Source organism: Phodopus roborovskii, unplaced genomic scaffold (assembly GCF_943737965.1).
Source record: "Phodopus roborovskii unplaced genomic scaffold, PHOROB, whole genome shotgun sequence".
Taxonomy (NCBI): Eukaryota; Metazoa; Chordata; class Mammalia; order Rodentia; family Cricetidae; genus Phodopus; species Phodopus roborovskii.
Genome location: NW_026126517.1, coordinates 20,554,863 through 20,568,213, shown reverse-complemented (window position 1 = coordinate 20,568,213; position 13,351 = coordinate 20,554,863). Strand labels below are relative to the sequence as shown.

Genomic DNA, 13,351 nt, shown 5'->3' with positions numbered 1-13,351 from the left:
AAGGACCTGAGAGATTATGCAATTTGACTAAGGTCGTGCAGTTGGTCAACTGGCTGGGCCAGGATTTAAATCCACGCCTCTGATTCTAGAACTTATTTTCCCTTGGTTCCTCTGCTGAATCCTCCTCTGCATCTCTCCATCTATATACACCATCCTTGGGGAGAGGCCTGGGAGCAGAGACTGAAGATGACATCATTATGACTAAATGGGAGGCAGAGGGAGTGGGGAGAGGACAGGAGGAAAGCATGGTTATGCTCAGACACAAACAAGATGTTGTCATACTCCCCAGAGTGGAAGAGTATGCTGCCCTTGGTGCAGCCCCTGTGTAAAGCCTGGTGCAACTAGGAGTTGCAGGCTGGAGCTGGATGAATGGCAGTTCTGGAGTTGCATGAGCTAGGGGTGTTGACTCACCCACTGTGTGTGAAGTATGGCCCTGCTGAGCCAGTGATCTTTAGGAGGTAGTTGTGTAGTTGTGTGCAGGCAAAGGACCCATGAATAAAGGTTCTTTGTCCCAGGGCAGGTAGAATGGGGTTGAGAGGCAGCATGCTGTGGGGGCGGTGGTCAGATGCCCGGATGGAGGCAAGCCGTGGCCTCCAATGTTGCCTGTCCTTTGTTAGTTGCTGGCCTTCCACATGCTTCTCCCTTCTGGGACTCAGTCTGCTCATGAACAAAATGAATAGGTTTGGATATGATGATCTCCAAGAATCCTATAGTCTACGTGCTAAGAAACTACTGAGCTGGACTTGGGCTCCCACTTTTTGAGAGAAAATTTGGTCTGAGAAGAGAATTCTGTAAGGAATGATGGGTGTTGAACTCTGCAATACTGCCTGAGAATCTCTCAGAAATGAGGGTCCTGGAAGTGGGTGGCTAAGGAATAGTGGGACTCTAACTGACAGAAAGTGTACACAGTGTCCCAGGCATAGAGGACAGTGAGTATGAAGACTTCACTCAAAGAAAGGACTCAGTTTGGGAGAACTGGAGAGGCGCAGGGGATGAGTTGGCAGAACATGAAGCCAGAGCTATGGGTTGGGCCAAATTAGGAAGACCTTTGTGTGCTAGCCCTTAAGCTCAGAGCTTCTACAGGAAGTTAACGAATAACAGCCAAGGACAAAGCACTGATGAGGAACATGGGTGAGGAAGAGGAGGAGGACAGATTGAGATCTGATGCTGGAAAGATTAAATGTTAAATGGGATGGTGTTGTAATGCACAGAGATGGGTAGATTTACAGCCAGGAATCAGAGCAAAGATGCTGAGTATATCATCATCTCATTTCATCTGGGTTCAGATCCTGCCTCTGTGTTGTATGATTATATGGCCTTGGGCATGTTTTTCTATCTCTGTGTGGCTCAGTCTCCTCATTTGGAAGATGGGGAGGATAATATCTTTTACATGGGACAGTTGTGGAGATCAAAGGTGACATGAGTGTGTGCACCATACACAAGAACCTGAACACATAGACTGTAGCATTTTCTGTGACTAGTGCGTCACTGGATGTGAAGAGTTCCAGGTCTGAGTGAACCCACTTTGAGATATGATCAGGGGTGTTAGGGCAACAGGTTGGATATGGACTGGGAAACAGAGGGGTGAGTAAGATGTGACCTTAAGGCTCCTGATCGTAGGTGGGACTGTTATCTGAGGACAAGAGGACAGACCCAGGGCCATTTCATCCAGTAGCAGGTGGAGGAGGGATGAGGGGATAGGGAAATACAGGTACTCCATAGGTGGTGAAAAGTTTGGATCTGGAGCCCAAGCTGGACATGGGTCAGGACTGAGGCTACCCTGACTCCGACTCCATGAAGAGATGGGATGGAGAGAAGGGCTTTACTCAAGGAATTGAGAAGGAACCCTCAGAGATGGGCTAAAGACTGGGTGCCTGTAGGTGACTCTACGAAGGGATGACGAAAGGGAGTAGAGGAGAACCACACTGAGGCAGGGGAGATTTTGTGATGATGGTAACAGCATGCGGATATACTGATGAGCCCCAAGTCTAAAAATGGGATAGTAGACTGAACAGGATGACAGGCACTGATGTTGGCCCATGTAGTCCTTAGTGAGAGCAAATACCAAACAACCATGGTTGAGAGTTGAATGGGAATTAAGGAAGTGTTAAGATTTGTACTACAGAATCCCCTTTTGAGGAAGGGGATTGTGGAAGTGTGAGAGCATTGACTTAAAAATAAGAGTGTAGAGAGAGGGCTTTGGGGGCTGAGGAGGCAAGAGGTGGGGACATGCAACGTAGAAAGGGAGCATGGTGGTGGCACACAGGGGAACCCAGTGGAGGGCTTAGATGATGAGTAGGGCTATTCTGAGAAGGATGGAGACCGCCCTAAATGTTTTGAAGCCTTTCTATTCTGTTTTGTTTGAGACAAGGTCTCATGTAGCCTAGGCTAGCCTTGTACTCACTATGTAGGCAAGGTTGGCCTTGAATCCTTCTGACTTTATATCTGAAGTTCCAGGATCACAAGGGTATGCTACCACACTCAGCCCCCTAATTCTGTGAGCCACTGGAGAGTCTGAAGCAAGTGGGAAAGTTTATCCTGTTCTCCAAGCTGTCTGGGTATCAGTGACCTAGAGTTTCCTGTCAGTCTCAGCTTGGCAGTATTTGGGTGTCCATTGACACTATATGTAGCTCACCTATGTCCTTCTGTTGACTTCATTGTCTTCTTGTGTAGAACAGTTGCCCTGCTGTGCTCCTGCATAGCACTGAGTTTGTCTCTGACTGCTAAGATACACACACACTGACTTGTAATATTTAATTAATTGGTTCCACAGGGCACCTTCTCTAAAATCAGCAAGATTCAACTTAAGGAAAGCTCTCTGGGGACTCAGAGTGCTGGACAATCTTCTCTGGAGAGGCCCATGAGGGAGACATAGAGTGGCAACACTAGGCTGCACAGCTGTCATGGAAGGGCCTGTGGGTAGCAGAATAAGCTCCTTGCACAGGACACCCAGCAGCAGTTGAGCTTAAAGAGAAAAGGAAGGAAAACTGCCTGGGTTTGGCTTAGTTCTAAAAACTTGTGCTTGGTGGGTGCCATGAACTGGGGAAGGGGTAAAGCATGGTCCCTGCCCACAGGTACTCCCAGTCCAATGTCGGGAAATGGACTGTGTCTTATATTAGGGGAACCTGTGTATGGGAACATCCATGGGGTGAATTCCTAAGTTTAATAGTCCCAGGAGCAGACACAACTCATAGGGAGAGGTCAAACATGCTGGAAGGCAACCTCCTGTGAAAGGCGCAGGAGGCCGAGAATGAAGAATGGCAAGTTCTCTGGTTGCTCCAAGGATGCTGCAGTATACCAGAACTGTCTTTCTGGGTGGAAGCGGATTATCCATGATGGGTTCTGGACAAAGGAAAGAAGTAGCTGGGCCCATAATACAGCTGCTCAAGAGGCTAAGATAGAAGGATGGCACATGTAAAGCCTCCCTGGGCTACAGAGAGAGTTCAACACTAGCCCAGACATCTTAGTAAAATCCTGTCTCAAAAAAAATAAAGTCAAAAGAGGGTTAGGACTGTAGCCTAGTAGTGGCAGAGTGCTTACCTAGTATGCACAAGGCTCCAAGTTCAATTCCCAGCACCAGGAATAAAAGGGAGAAGAGGCCACTAAACCACAGTTTGATAACCTCTATGAAGCAGAGTTGGATTACAGGTTACCATTACGTAATACCCTCCCCTCTTCCCTGACCCCCCCCCCCCAAGCCAGCAAAGCAATTGGAAGACAAATAGATGAGCCTGGCAGCATTATATTGGAAATAGGGTTTTGATGAATGGTCATGACAAACTCCCTAGGACCCCAGAATTACAGAATTATACACACAAAGAGTCTGGTAGAGGAAAAACTAGAAACTGGAGCCAAGCTGAATACCTACTCACAAATCTTTTAAATTTCTTCCTCATTAGACCCAGCATTGCAGGTTTCTGAAAAGTCCCCCTAAAATCTTAAAATGAAATTGTTAAAAATTTTAAAATTTCCAGGCATGATAGCTCACCTCTGCCTGGGAGGTACAGGCAGATAGAGCTCTGTGAGTTCAAGGTCAGCCTGGTTTACATAGTAAGTTCCAGACCAACCAGGGCAGCATAGTGAGACTCTGTATTAAAAAAATTAATAAAATTTTCCTGAGGGTGGTGGCACATGCCTTTAGTTCCAGCACTTGGGAGGCAGAGGCAGGTGGATCTCTGTGTTAAGGCCAACCTGGTCTACAGAGTAAGTTCCAGGACAGCTAAGCTGCACAGAGAAACCCTTCCTAGAAAAACAAACATTAATAAAATTCTCTAATTGTAATAAAAAGGAGAGAGCTAAGAAATATACAGTTAAAACAATTTGCTTTCAACAAGAAAATCCTTGGGCATGCTTCTCAAAAGAGTGATGAGATGGCCATATGCTCACACCTCTCAGAGCATGATAGGGATACATGAAGGCCGGGCTTGGAACCATCCATCAGCAGTTCAAAAGCCATGGTTTTCAAAAACTCTTAAGATCTGATAAAACTCAAGCAAAATAAAACAAAAATGTCATCATCAACATGAAACTGGGCATCATGTGCACACATGTAATCCAAGCTCTCGGGGGCTTAATAGGGGAATCACCTCTGGTTTGAAGCAAGCTTGGATAGCGAGTTCAAAACCAGCTTAGACTACAGACTATGATTGTGTCTCCAAAAAAATTCTTTTTTAATTAAAAAGGAAATTGGGCCTGAGAGTGTAGTTTAGTGGCAAAGGATCTGTTTGGCTTCTATGGAGCCCTGTTGGATGTATAGCACAAACAAAAAGAAAAAATAAGCTAGGCAGTGGTGGTGCATGCCTTTATTAATCCCATCACGGGGGGGGGGGGGGGGGTCAGGGGTGGGTGAAACTTTTGAGTTGGTCTACAAAGCAAGTTCCAGGACATCCAGGACTATACCCTGTCTCAAACACACACAGACACACACACACACACAGACACACACACACACACAGACAGACACACACAGAGAGGAAAAGAAAAGAAAGAAAACAAAAGAAGAAAAGGAAGGAAGGAAGGAAGAAAGGAAGGAAGGAAGGAGGGAGGGAGGGAATGAAAGGAGGAAACACGGAAAGCAGCATACCAAGGGAAGCAAAAGGACCAGGAAGGTAGCTCCAGTCAGTTTATTGATTACTGTATGATCACCTGGGCCTGGGTTTGGATCCCCAGAACTCATGTAAAAAATCTGGGCATGGTTTTCTCATGTGTAATGTAACACACAGGGCAGAGCTTTCTGGTCCACTAGTCATGAGGGGTTCAGTGAGAGACCCTGTATCAAAAGATAAGGTAGAGAGTGACTGAGGAATACATCTGATGTGTTCCCATGCATGCACACAAAGTGTGTAGAAGAGCTGGGCATGGTGATGTCCATCTAAAATTCCAGCACTTAGGAGGTGTAGCCAGGAGGATCACAAGTTAGGATCATTCTCAGGTATGAGAGTTTGAAGCCAGCCTTGCCTTCACAAGACTCTGCCAAAGACAGAGGGGAAGGAAGAAAGGAATGGGAGAGGAAGGGCAAAACATAGTTTGTCTTTGCATGCAAAATGGAATTGGGCTATAAATTTTGTGATTAAAGACAGCAAACACAAATGTTCAGTGGAGCATTTGAAGATAGTGCAAAAGCTGTTTGTAACACGAGCAAATGGTTCTTGCCTGGTTCTGTGTCCTATGGCATTACACAGCTAGAATTCAGACGCTGTCTGAGTGGAGCCACCCATCATTAAGACAGCCAGCAAACCCCCCCCCACACACACACACACACTTCAGCAAACGAGCTGGTCTCCTGCTTGCCAGGGGGATGCCACTTCTGCTGTGCTAAAAAGGCAGAGCCAGATAGACCTCTGGCTGTTGTCCTTCTATGTAGAGATACAGGAAGGGAGACATGGGACTTCCCCTGGCCATGGAAACAGGTTCCCCAGAAATAAAACAGAGCCTCTGCGTCTCTCTCTCCTCTCTATTTCTCTTGAGACAGTGTTTTTCTCTGTATAGCCCTGGCTGTACTGGAGCTCACTATACACCAAGCTGGCTTCGAGAATTCTGTCTGCATCTGCCTCTCTAGTGCTGGGATTAAAGGTGTGTACCACCATGCTGGGTTCTTCTGCTCCTTCCTGACACTCATTACCCTGCTGTCTGCAGAGCTTAGTGCATTTAGTACTAAAGCTGCTGCCAAGGCCAAAAACAGGGAGCAGCTGATACCCAGCCTCAGGCCAAAGTACTAAGCATGGGTGGCTAAAGGGCACAAATCTTCATCTCTCTAAAAGCACATGTTTTATTGGTGCTTTCCCATTCCAGCTTGGAGATGATACTGGACCTCAGCTCCCAGAACTTGGAGGGCAGAGGCAGGAAGATCAGAAGTTCAAGGTCATCCACATCAAGATAGCAAATTGATGGTTAGCCTAGGCTACATGAGATCCCATCTCAAATCCTCTGTCAAGAAAAAAGAGTCATTGAATGGAGAGTATGTAAGCCAGGAGGGCCACCTCCGCAGAAAATAAGCAGGCTTAAGTAGGTGATGAGGGAGGGGTGGAGCAGAGTTTTCAGGCAGAAGATAATCGACAAGATTAAGTGACTGGAGTGATTTCCCCACCACAGCCATCGTGTGTACAATAATATATCATTCATTGGCATTTGACTGTGTTCCAGACACCTCGTAAGGAGTGTTTTACAAACATCGTTTCTTTTAATATGTGTAGCAACCCTGCTAGGTAGCTGGCATCATCCCCAGTCTATAGATGAGCAAACTGAGGCAGTGAGGGGTTAAGGGATTTTCCCATGCCCCACTACCCACAATATCCAACTTGAAAGCTGGGCTGGTGAGTTTCCCAGTCCACGGTTCTGTCACCTGGTGCTCTGCTCATCTTGCACAGGGAGGTTTGATAGAAATGTATAGCCAGGTTGCCCTGGTATCTGACTCCTCTTTATAACTTGTTTTTCTCATCCAAACTTGAGAGCAGTAACTGTGTCGACTTCCCATGAAGTCATAAGAATGGATGCAGATGTATACAGTACTCAACAAAGTGTCTGGCATATAGCAGCCTGCCCTTAATGCTTTCTGATGAAACAACTAGTATCTCTTCTCCTTCTGTGAATGGCTTTTTGGTTGGACTTAGACCAGGTAGGGCAGGCTACAGATGCTTCTAGAAAGGCCATCACTCCTCCACACCCCACCCTCCCACACACAAGGCCCTGTCATCGTCTGGTCTAAGCTTCCCCAAGCTTGAACTGGAGAGCAACAATAAATTCGTGTGCCTTTACAGGGTGGAGGTTTGTCCCCCATTGCCAGCCATACTTGATGCTTTGGCCTAAGGCTGGGTAACAGCTGTTTCTTATTTATAGCCTGGGCAACAGCCTCAGTACCAAGTAAGCCAAGCCTTTTCTTTAGAGAGGAGGGTAGGGTCGTGAGTGGCAGGCAGGAAAAGGAGGCCTCATCTGAGTTCTCCATTTTCTCTGGAGTCAAAGGAGCCACCAGAGCCTTTATGCAGTAAGGAGGTTAGTTCTAGGTGTTCAGATACCAACACTGCCATTAACTTGTGGATCCATTCTGGAACGTTCTTTTGACCCAGGTTGTTGGATAGCATTAAGGCTGAAGGCAGGAAAGAAAAGGCCATTTCCCTTGTTCTTTCTCTCTCTTTCTCCCCCCCCCTTTTTTTTTTTTTTTTTTTTTTTTTTTTTTTTTTTTTTTTTTGAGATAGGGTTTCTCTTTGTATGTAGCCTTTGCTGTCATGGAACTCACTCTGTAGACCAGGCTGACCTGGAACTCACAAAGATCTGCCCTTATTCTCTAGGCATCAAAAATATGGGCTCTCTTGGGAGATGTCAGTGAGTGGCCTTTTATATATTTAGATGTTGGGGGCACCAGCCATCTATCTTCCTGTACAGTGTCTTTTGGAGCAGGGATCTTAAAGAGGAGCTGGATTTGGTTCCAAACAATAACAGAAGTCAATGCCATTTATTAAGCCTTTAGTTTATACAAGTCAATGGTTGTACACTGTACAAGCAGTAGTTCATTTAAACCTTACACTGGGCTGGGGTTATGGCTCAGTGGTGGAGTGCTCACCTCGAATGCACAAAGCTCTAGGCCCCATCACCACAAAAAACAAGCAAACAACCTATAACAACCCAGAGAGGCAGATTCTTTTCATACTGATTTCCATTTTAAGGTGGGGAACGTGAGTCCAGAAGAGGTCAAGTGACTTGCTAAGAGAGCCTGGGTTCCAGCCTAGAAGGACGTGTACCCGGCACTTTCCATAGGTTCTACCTTATTTGAGATTGCTTAATCTTTACAACAGCCAGTGAGGTAAGCATCTTTATTCCCATTATAGAGCTGGGGAAAATACAGCTCAGAGAGGTTCTGTAACTTCCCTGTGGAGGGCCTCAGCTGCCAGGCAGGCCTGTCTGACTTCTCACCATGCCAGGCTGGTTTCAGAAAGAGTAGCAGGGGAGAGCAAGAGAAAGGAGCCTCCCACCAGTGATGTCCTGACTGAATCTTACCCAAAGCCCCTCACTGGATGGCCTGTACTTTTCCACACTGCCAGAGACTTCTCACTCCTACTGACTCCTGCAGACCTCTCCTGCCTGGGGCTTGCCAGTGGGGAGAGCAGAGATCATATCTTCTGCTCGTGGAGGGTTGCCAGGTGAAGGGTGGGGTGCAGAAGCGTTCCCACCCAAAGAGGGTTCCCCTGGCTCTGGGAGTTACCACCTCCCTGGGTTGTGCGTGAGAAGGGTACTGGGAGGAGAGCCTGTTAGCATGTTGTGCCCACAGGCCAGGGGCAGGGCCTGGCTTTCTCTCTGCCCTGAGGCAGAGGGCTTCCTGGAGAGATTGCCCTAGTATCTATTAGAGAATATTTCGCTAGGAATTATAGCTTCAACTGAAAATATTCCTACTCCTACCTTCCCCTGGAATGCTTGTGATATCCACGGACTATCTGCTGGGCTGCAGTGTGTCTGCTCTGTTTATGCTAAGACCAGGCCACCTCATTGTGTGTTCCCTTCTTGATGATTTACAGAGGACTGCTTTAAAGGGATAAGTTTGCCCCCTGGAAAGACTGTGTAAAAGCTAGGCATGTCAACTTGTAAACCCAGCATTGGAAGCTGAGGCAAGAAGATTCCTGAGCGGCCAACCTAAGCCATGGAATGGAGTAAGATCTTGCCTTAAACAAAAATAAGTGGCCAGGTGCTTTGGCAAACACCTTTGATGCCAGTACTGAGGAGACGAGCAGGCTGACCTCTGAGTTCAAGGCCAGAGTTACATAGCAAGAGACAGTGCCTTTTAAAAAAAAAATGGAGTTGTAGCTCAGTAATCACAATTTGGTGGATGCATGTTGGTAATCCCAGGTCTCAGAAGTTCAAGTCTGACCTCATCTGTATAGAAAGTTGGAAAACAGCCTGGGATACACACCCTGTCTCAAACAAATAAAAACTCAGAGAGAGGGAGAGAGAGAGAGAATTAAACACTGCTATTCTCATTGACAGATAAGGAAATTGAGGCATAGAATTCTAAAGCAATCAAGTGGCATAGTGGGACTTAATCCAATCCCCTTTGTTTAGTGCCTATGGTCACAGGCACTGTGACCTCCTTATCTCTCATTCCAGGTTCTACCAATTGCTCTTGCCCTCATCCTCATCACCCCCACAGCCCTCTAGGGGGTGAATTGTTGACCTCTTTTAGCCTATGGCACAGCCCTCCCCAAACTTCTCTGACTCCTGTTCCTGAGGATCCATCCTAGTCAGATCCTGTTTTGCTTCTCTTTGTAGACCCCTTTCCTGCCCTGGCATCTTCTGTCTGTTCCGTAGACTTGGTTACGTGGACTGCCACAGTAAGCTCTAGTCCAGCCCTGCAGAGGACAGTGTGGCAGCATCCCAGTCAGCTCTATTCTGAGGAGCTGTGCAACCAGGTCACTGATGAGCATCAAGTCTCCATTTCTCCTCTGTAAAATGGAAGGGAATAATAACATTAAACATAATGAAATGAACTCCAGTATAAACGGTCTGGACAAAATACATGCTCTTCTTTATGAGTGTATTGTTAAAGAGTTTCAAGCGCTGAAGCAATATTGGTTTCAACTGCACCTCTTTACAGCAGCCTGCCTCCAATTAGCCCATTCTTCTCCGGCTAGCCCTTGGGCAGGCTCTGGAGTCCAGCTGACAGCTCTGCTCAGGCCTCCCGATCTGCTTCTGTTCCCCTAAGATACTTATGCCTGTGTGCACAACCTAGCCTGTTACTAGAGCAATGAAGAGACAGATGTGGCCATCTTGAAACACACAGGCACATCTCATTCATTGCACCTAAGCAATGAGATATTTACATAAATCAATTTGATAAGTGGTATCTTACTTTTCATCACCAAGAGAGCCTGCATTTAAAGAAATAACTAGCCATGTGGCCTAAGCCTTTAACCCCAGCAGTTGGGAGTGAAAGCAGGGAGTCTAAGGACACTCTCAGTTATATGGGAACTTTGAGACCAACCTGAGCCCCACAAGAACTTGTCTTTAAAAACTAAAACTAAAAAAAGATAGGGTTGGCGAAATGACTCCTTGAGTAAAAGCTGCTTGCCACCAAAAATTGACAATGCAGCCTTCAACCCTGGGACACCCATGGCAGAAAGGAAGAGTGAACTTCAGAAAGTTGTCCTCTGACCTCCACATTTGGACTATGGTATATAAGCACTCACACACACACACATGCATACACGCATACATGATGCACACATGTGCAAAGTAAATACATGTAATATATTTGTTTAAATGCTAGATTGAATCTTTCCAGAAAACAATGCTTTTGCCAGGGACAGTTAAAACCAAACATTATCAATAGGACTTGTTGAACTGAGTTACATATCAATCTCACTTTTCCTTTCTGTGTATTTTTGTGTGTGTGTGTGTGTGTGTGTGTGTGTGTGGTGTCTATGCAGACACACCATAGCATGATTCCTACATGGGTGGGCAATGGAATGAGCATGCCCATCTACAACGCCCCTCCATCCTAGGTGCTGCAAATGGCTGCCCTCTTCTAGTCTAGCTCTACTATATGTCTTTCCTTCCTTCAGGTCCACAAAACTCACTCCTTTTCCCAAGAAGGTGAGCTTATTGGGTTTATGTAAACAGACACTCCAGGCAGTGCTGGTAAATATTTCTCAACTCCACATTTTGCTGCTAGGCCCCGGAGCTGTTTGCGGAGGCATCCCAGCTCTTGGCCAAGTGGGTGCTGAGTGCTGGGGCCTGCCTCTAGGGACCCAGGGTGTGGATAGGACTCTGTCAACACTGTGTGAGCTTGCTTGGTCATTCAGCTGATAACCCAAATCAAAACAGACCCCTTAGGAAGCCACTTGGGTTTGTTGCCTCCTGCTGTACTGGCCATTTTAATGGAAACAATGCGATGGGAGGGGATGGGGTCATCCTTGGTATCTGTACCCATGGTGGTGATTTAACTTTTTATAAACTAAGGTACACCCAGATTCTTAGGGCTAAAGTGTCAACAAGGCTGAAACCCCTGTCTTCAGTAGAGATCTACAGGTTTCCCTGTCCTGGCATGGGGCTTTCTTCTTGCCTTTCATCCTGTGCCTTGTCCTATTGAATATTCCCAGTCTAAGATCTCCTGACGGAGTTTATGCTCTCTTCAGTGAAAGTCAAATAGGAGAAAACAAAGTGAACTTTTAAAAACTGGACGACCTATTTCATTCTTTTAAGTCAAGATTTTGCTTGTTCTGGCGCTAAAATATTTATGTTAGATAATGGAACTGTAGTGGTGAAAGTGGGTGGTACTACTTTAACATCATCCCATGTGTGAGGGTGGATGAGTGGGTGCACATGCATCTGTGTATTGCCGTTTAATAAAAATCAGGATAAACAAATAGGCCAAATAGATGTTTATTCAGGGAGAAATAACTTAATAACCTAGACAGATGAACACCAGCAAGTTCTACTGGATGCTCTCCTCTCCGAGTCCTGCCAGAAAGAGGGGAACCCAGCTCCTCAGACCTCCTTCCACAGGTCACTTCCACCTCTGGCTCCACCCCCAGTGGGCGTGGTCAGTGCCACAGAAGGAGACAAAGTGAATATCCCACTATATCTGTGTGTTCCATGGTTAAAGGAAGGATCAACTTTGGGTCTCATTTTTTTAGTATCTCTCTTTGGCTTGAATCTCACCAAATCTTGACTGGCTTTGATCCCTGGAGATCTGCCTGTGTCTGCCTCCCCAGCACTGCGATTACAAGCAGGTGTCAAGCTTTTTTACACAGGTTCTGAGGCTTAAACTCAGGTCTCCATGCTTGCCTGGCAAGCACTTTACAGACTGAGCCATTTTTCCCCAGCTAATTAACATTCTTTTTTTGGCAAAATAACCCTACCCAAATTCATCAAAAGAAAAAAAAATATTGCTAGTCATGAACCTTAAAGGCCTGGGCCTGGGAAATTCCAGTCGAGCTAGCCCAGTACATAGACCCACAGCTCATCCCTGAGAGATGTCCTGTGTTGATTGTGTCTCTGCCACAGGTCTTCTATGCATTTTCAACTCACTGCATAAAAGGTAGCCAACATCAGTGATGTGGGGTAAAGTGTCAGGCCCTCCTTGCCTGTGTGGGTCCTGTTCATAGGACAGGTTTTCAGTATTTGAGAAGAGTCAGTCCCCACAACCTTCCTGTGCAAGCCCATTCCCTATGTCTTGTTTCCTGCTGCTTTCCCCGTGCAGTGCATCTCAACCTTCCTAAAACTGTGACCCTTTAATACAGTTCCTCATGTGGTGACGCCAACCATAAAACTATTTCATTGCTGCTTCATAGCTGTAATTTTGCTGCTGTTATGAATAGTAACATAAATAGGTGATATGTGACCACAAGGGGTCTCGACCCACAGAGTGAGAACCACCCGACCTATAGCAATTGTGCCCTTTCCCATCGAGGAAAAAAGACGTTTCCCTGTTTGTTTAGTCCCGAGCCTAATCCGGGAAGTCATTCCTCTGATTAGTGCACCGTGAATACGTCTAGAAGATTTTTTTTGTTTAATACAGTTGAGAGAAAAACATGTTCTTTTAGTGATATTTAAAAATACTTATGCGTATAAATGATAAGGTGTGTGTTCTTTTGCAACTTTTTAACCTAAAAATATGACTAAATAGATCATTTTTTAGCAGGACATACTTGAGTTTTGACTTTTTAAAATGGCTATGTAATATGCTAATTGTTTTGATATAAATTTTAATTTCTGTTATCCCTCTTGATGCTTGTTGGCTTCAAAAATAATGTTTGTTTGCATAGTTTTTTTAACCATGTAGAGTTGAGGTTTGAACTTGTTTGACCTCTACCTCTAGTTGTTTTCATATACACATGCTTTAGTTTGCCACTTTGCTCCTTATGTC

General features: G+C 45.8%; 1 protein-coding gene across 2 annotated transcripts in view; it reads left to right on the top strand.

Annotated features, from left to right (window-relative positions):
* Pou2f3 (POU class 2 homeobox 3) overlaps positions 1–13,351 on the top strand; it is an 80,804-nt gene that overhangs the window by 33,074 nt on the left and 34,379 nt on the right. The window contains exon 1 of one of the 2 annotated variants that reach the window (XM_051197201.1): positions 8,160–8,296. The exons of the other annotated variant lie outside the window; for it this stretch is intronic. The gene's annotated coding sequence lies outside the window, so the exon portion shown is untranslated. Of the gene's footprint in view, positions 1–8,159; positions 8,297–13,351 lie in introns of those variants that run through there. 2 annotated transcript variants of the gene reach the window in all.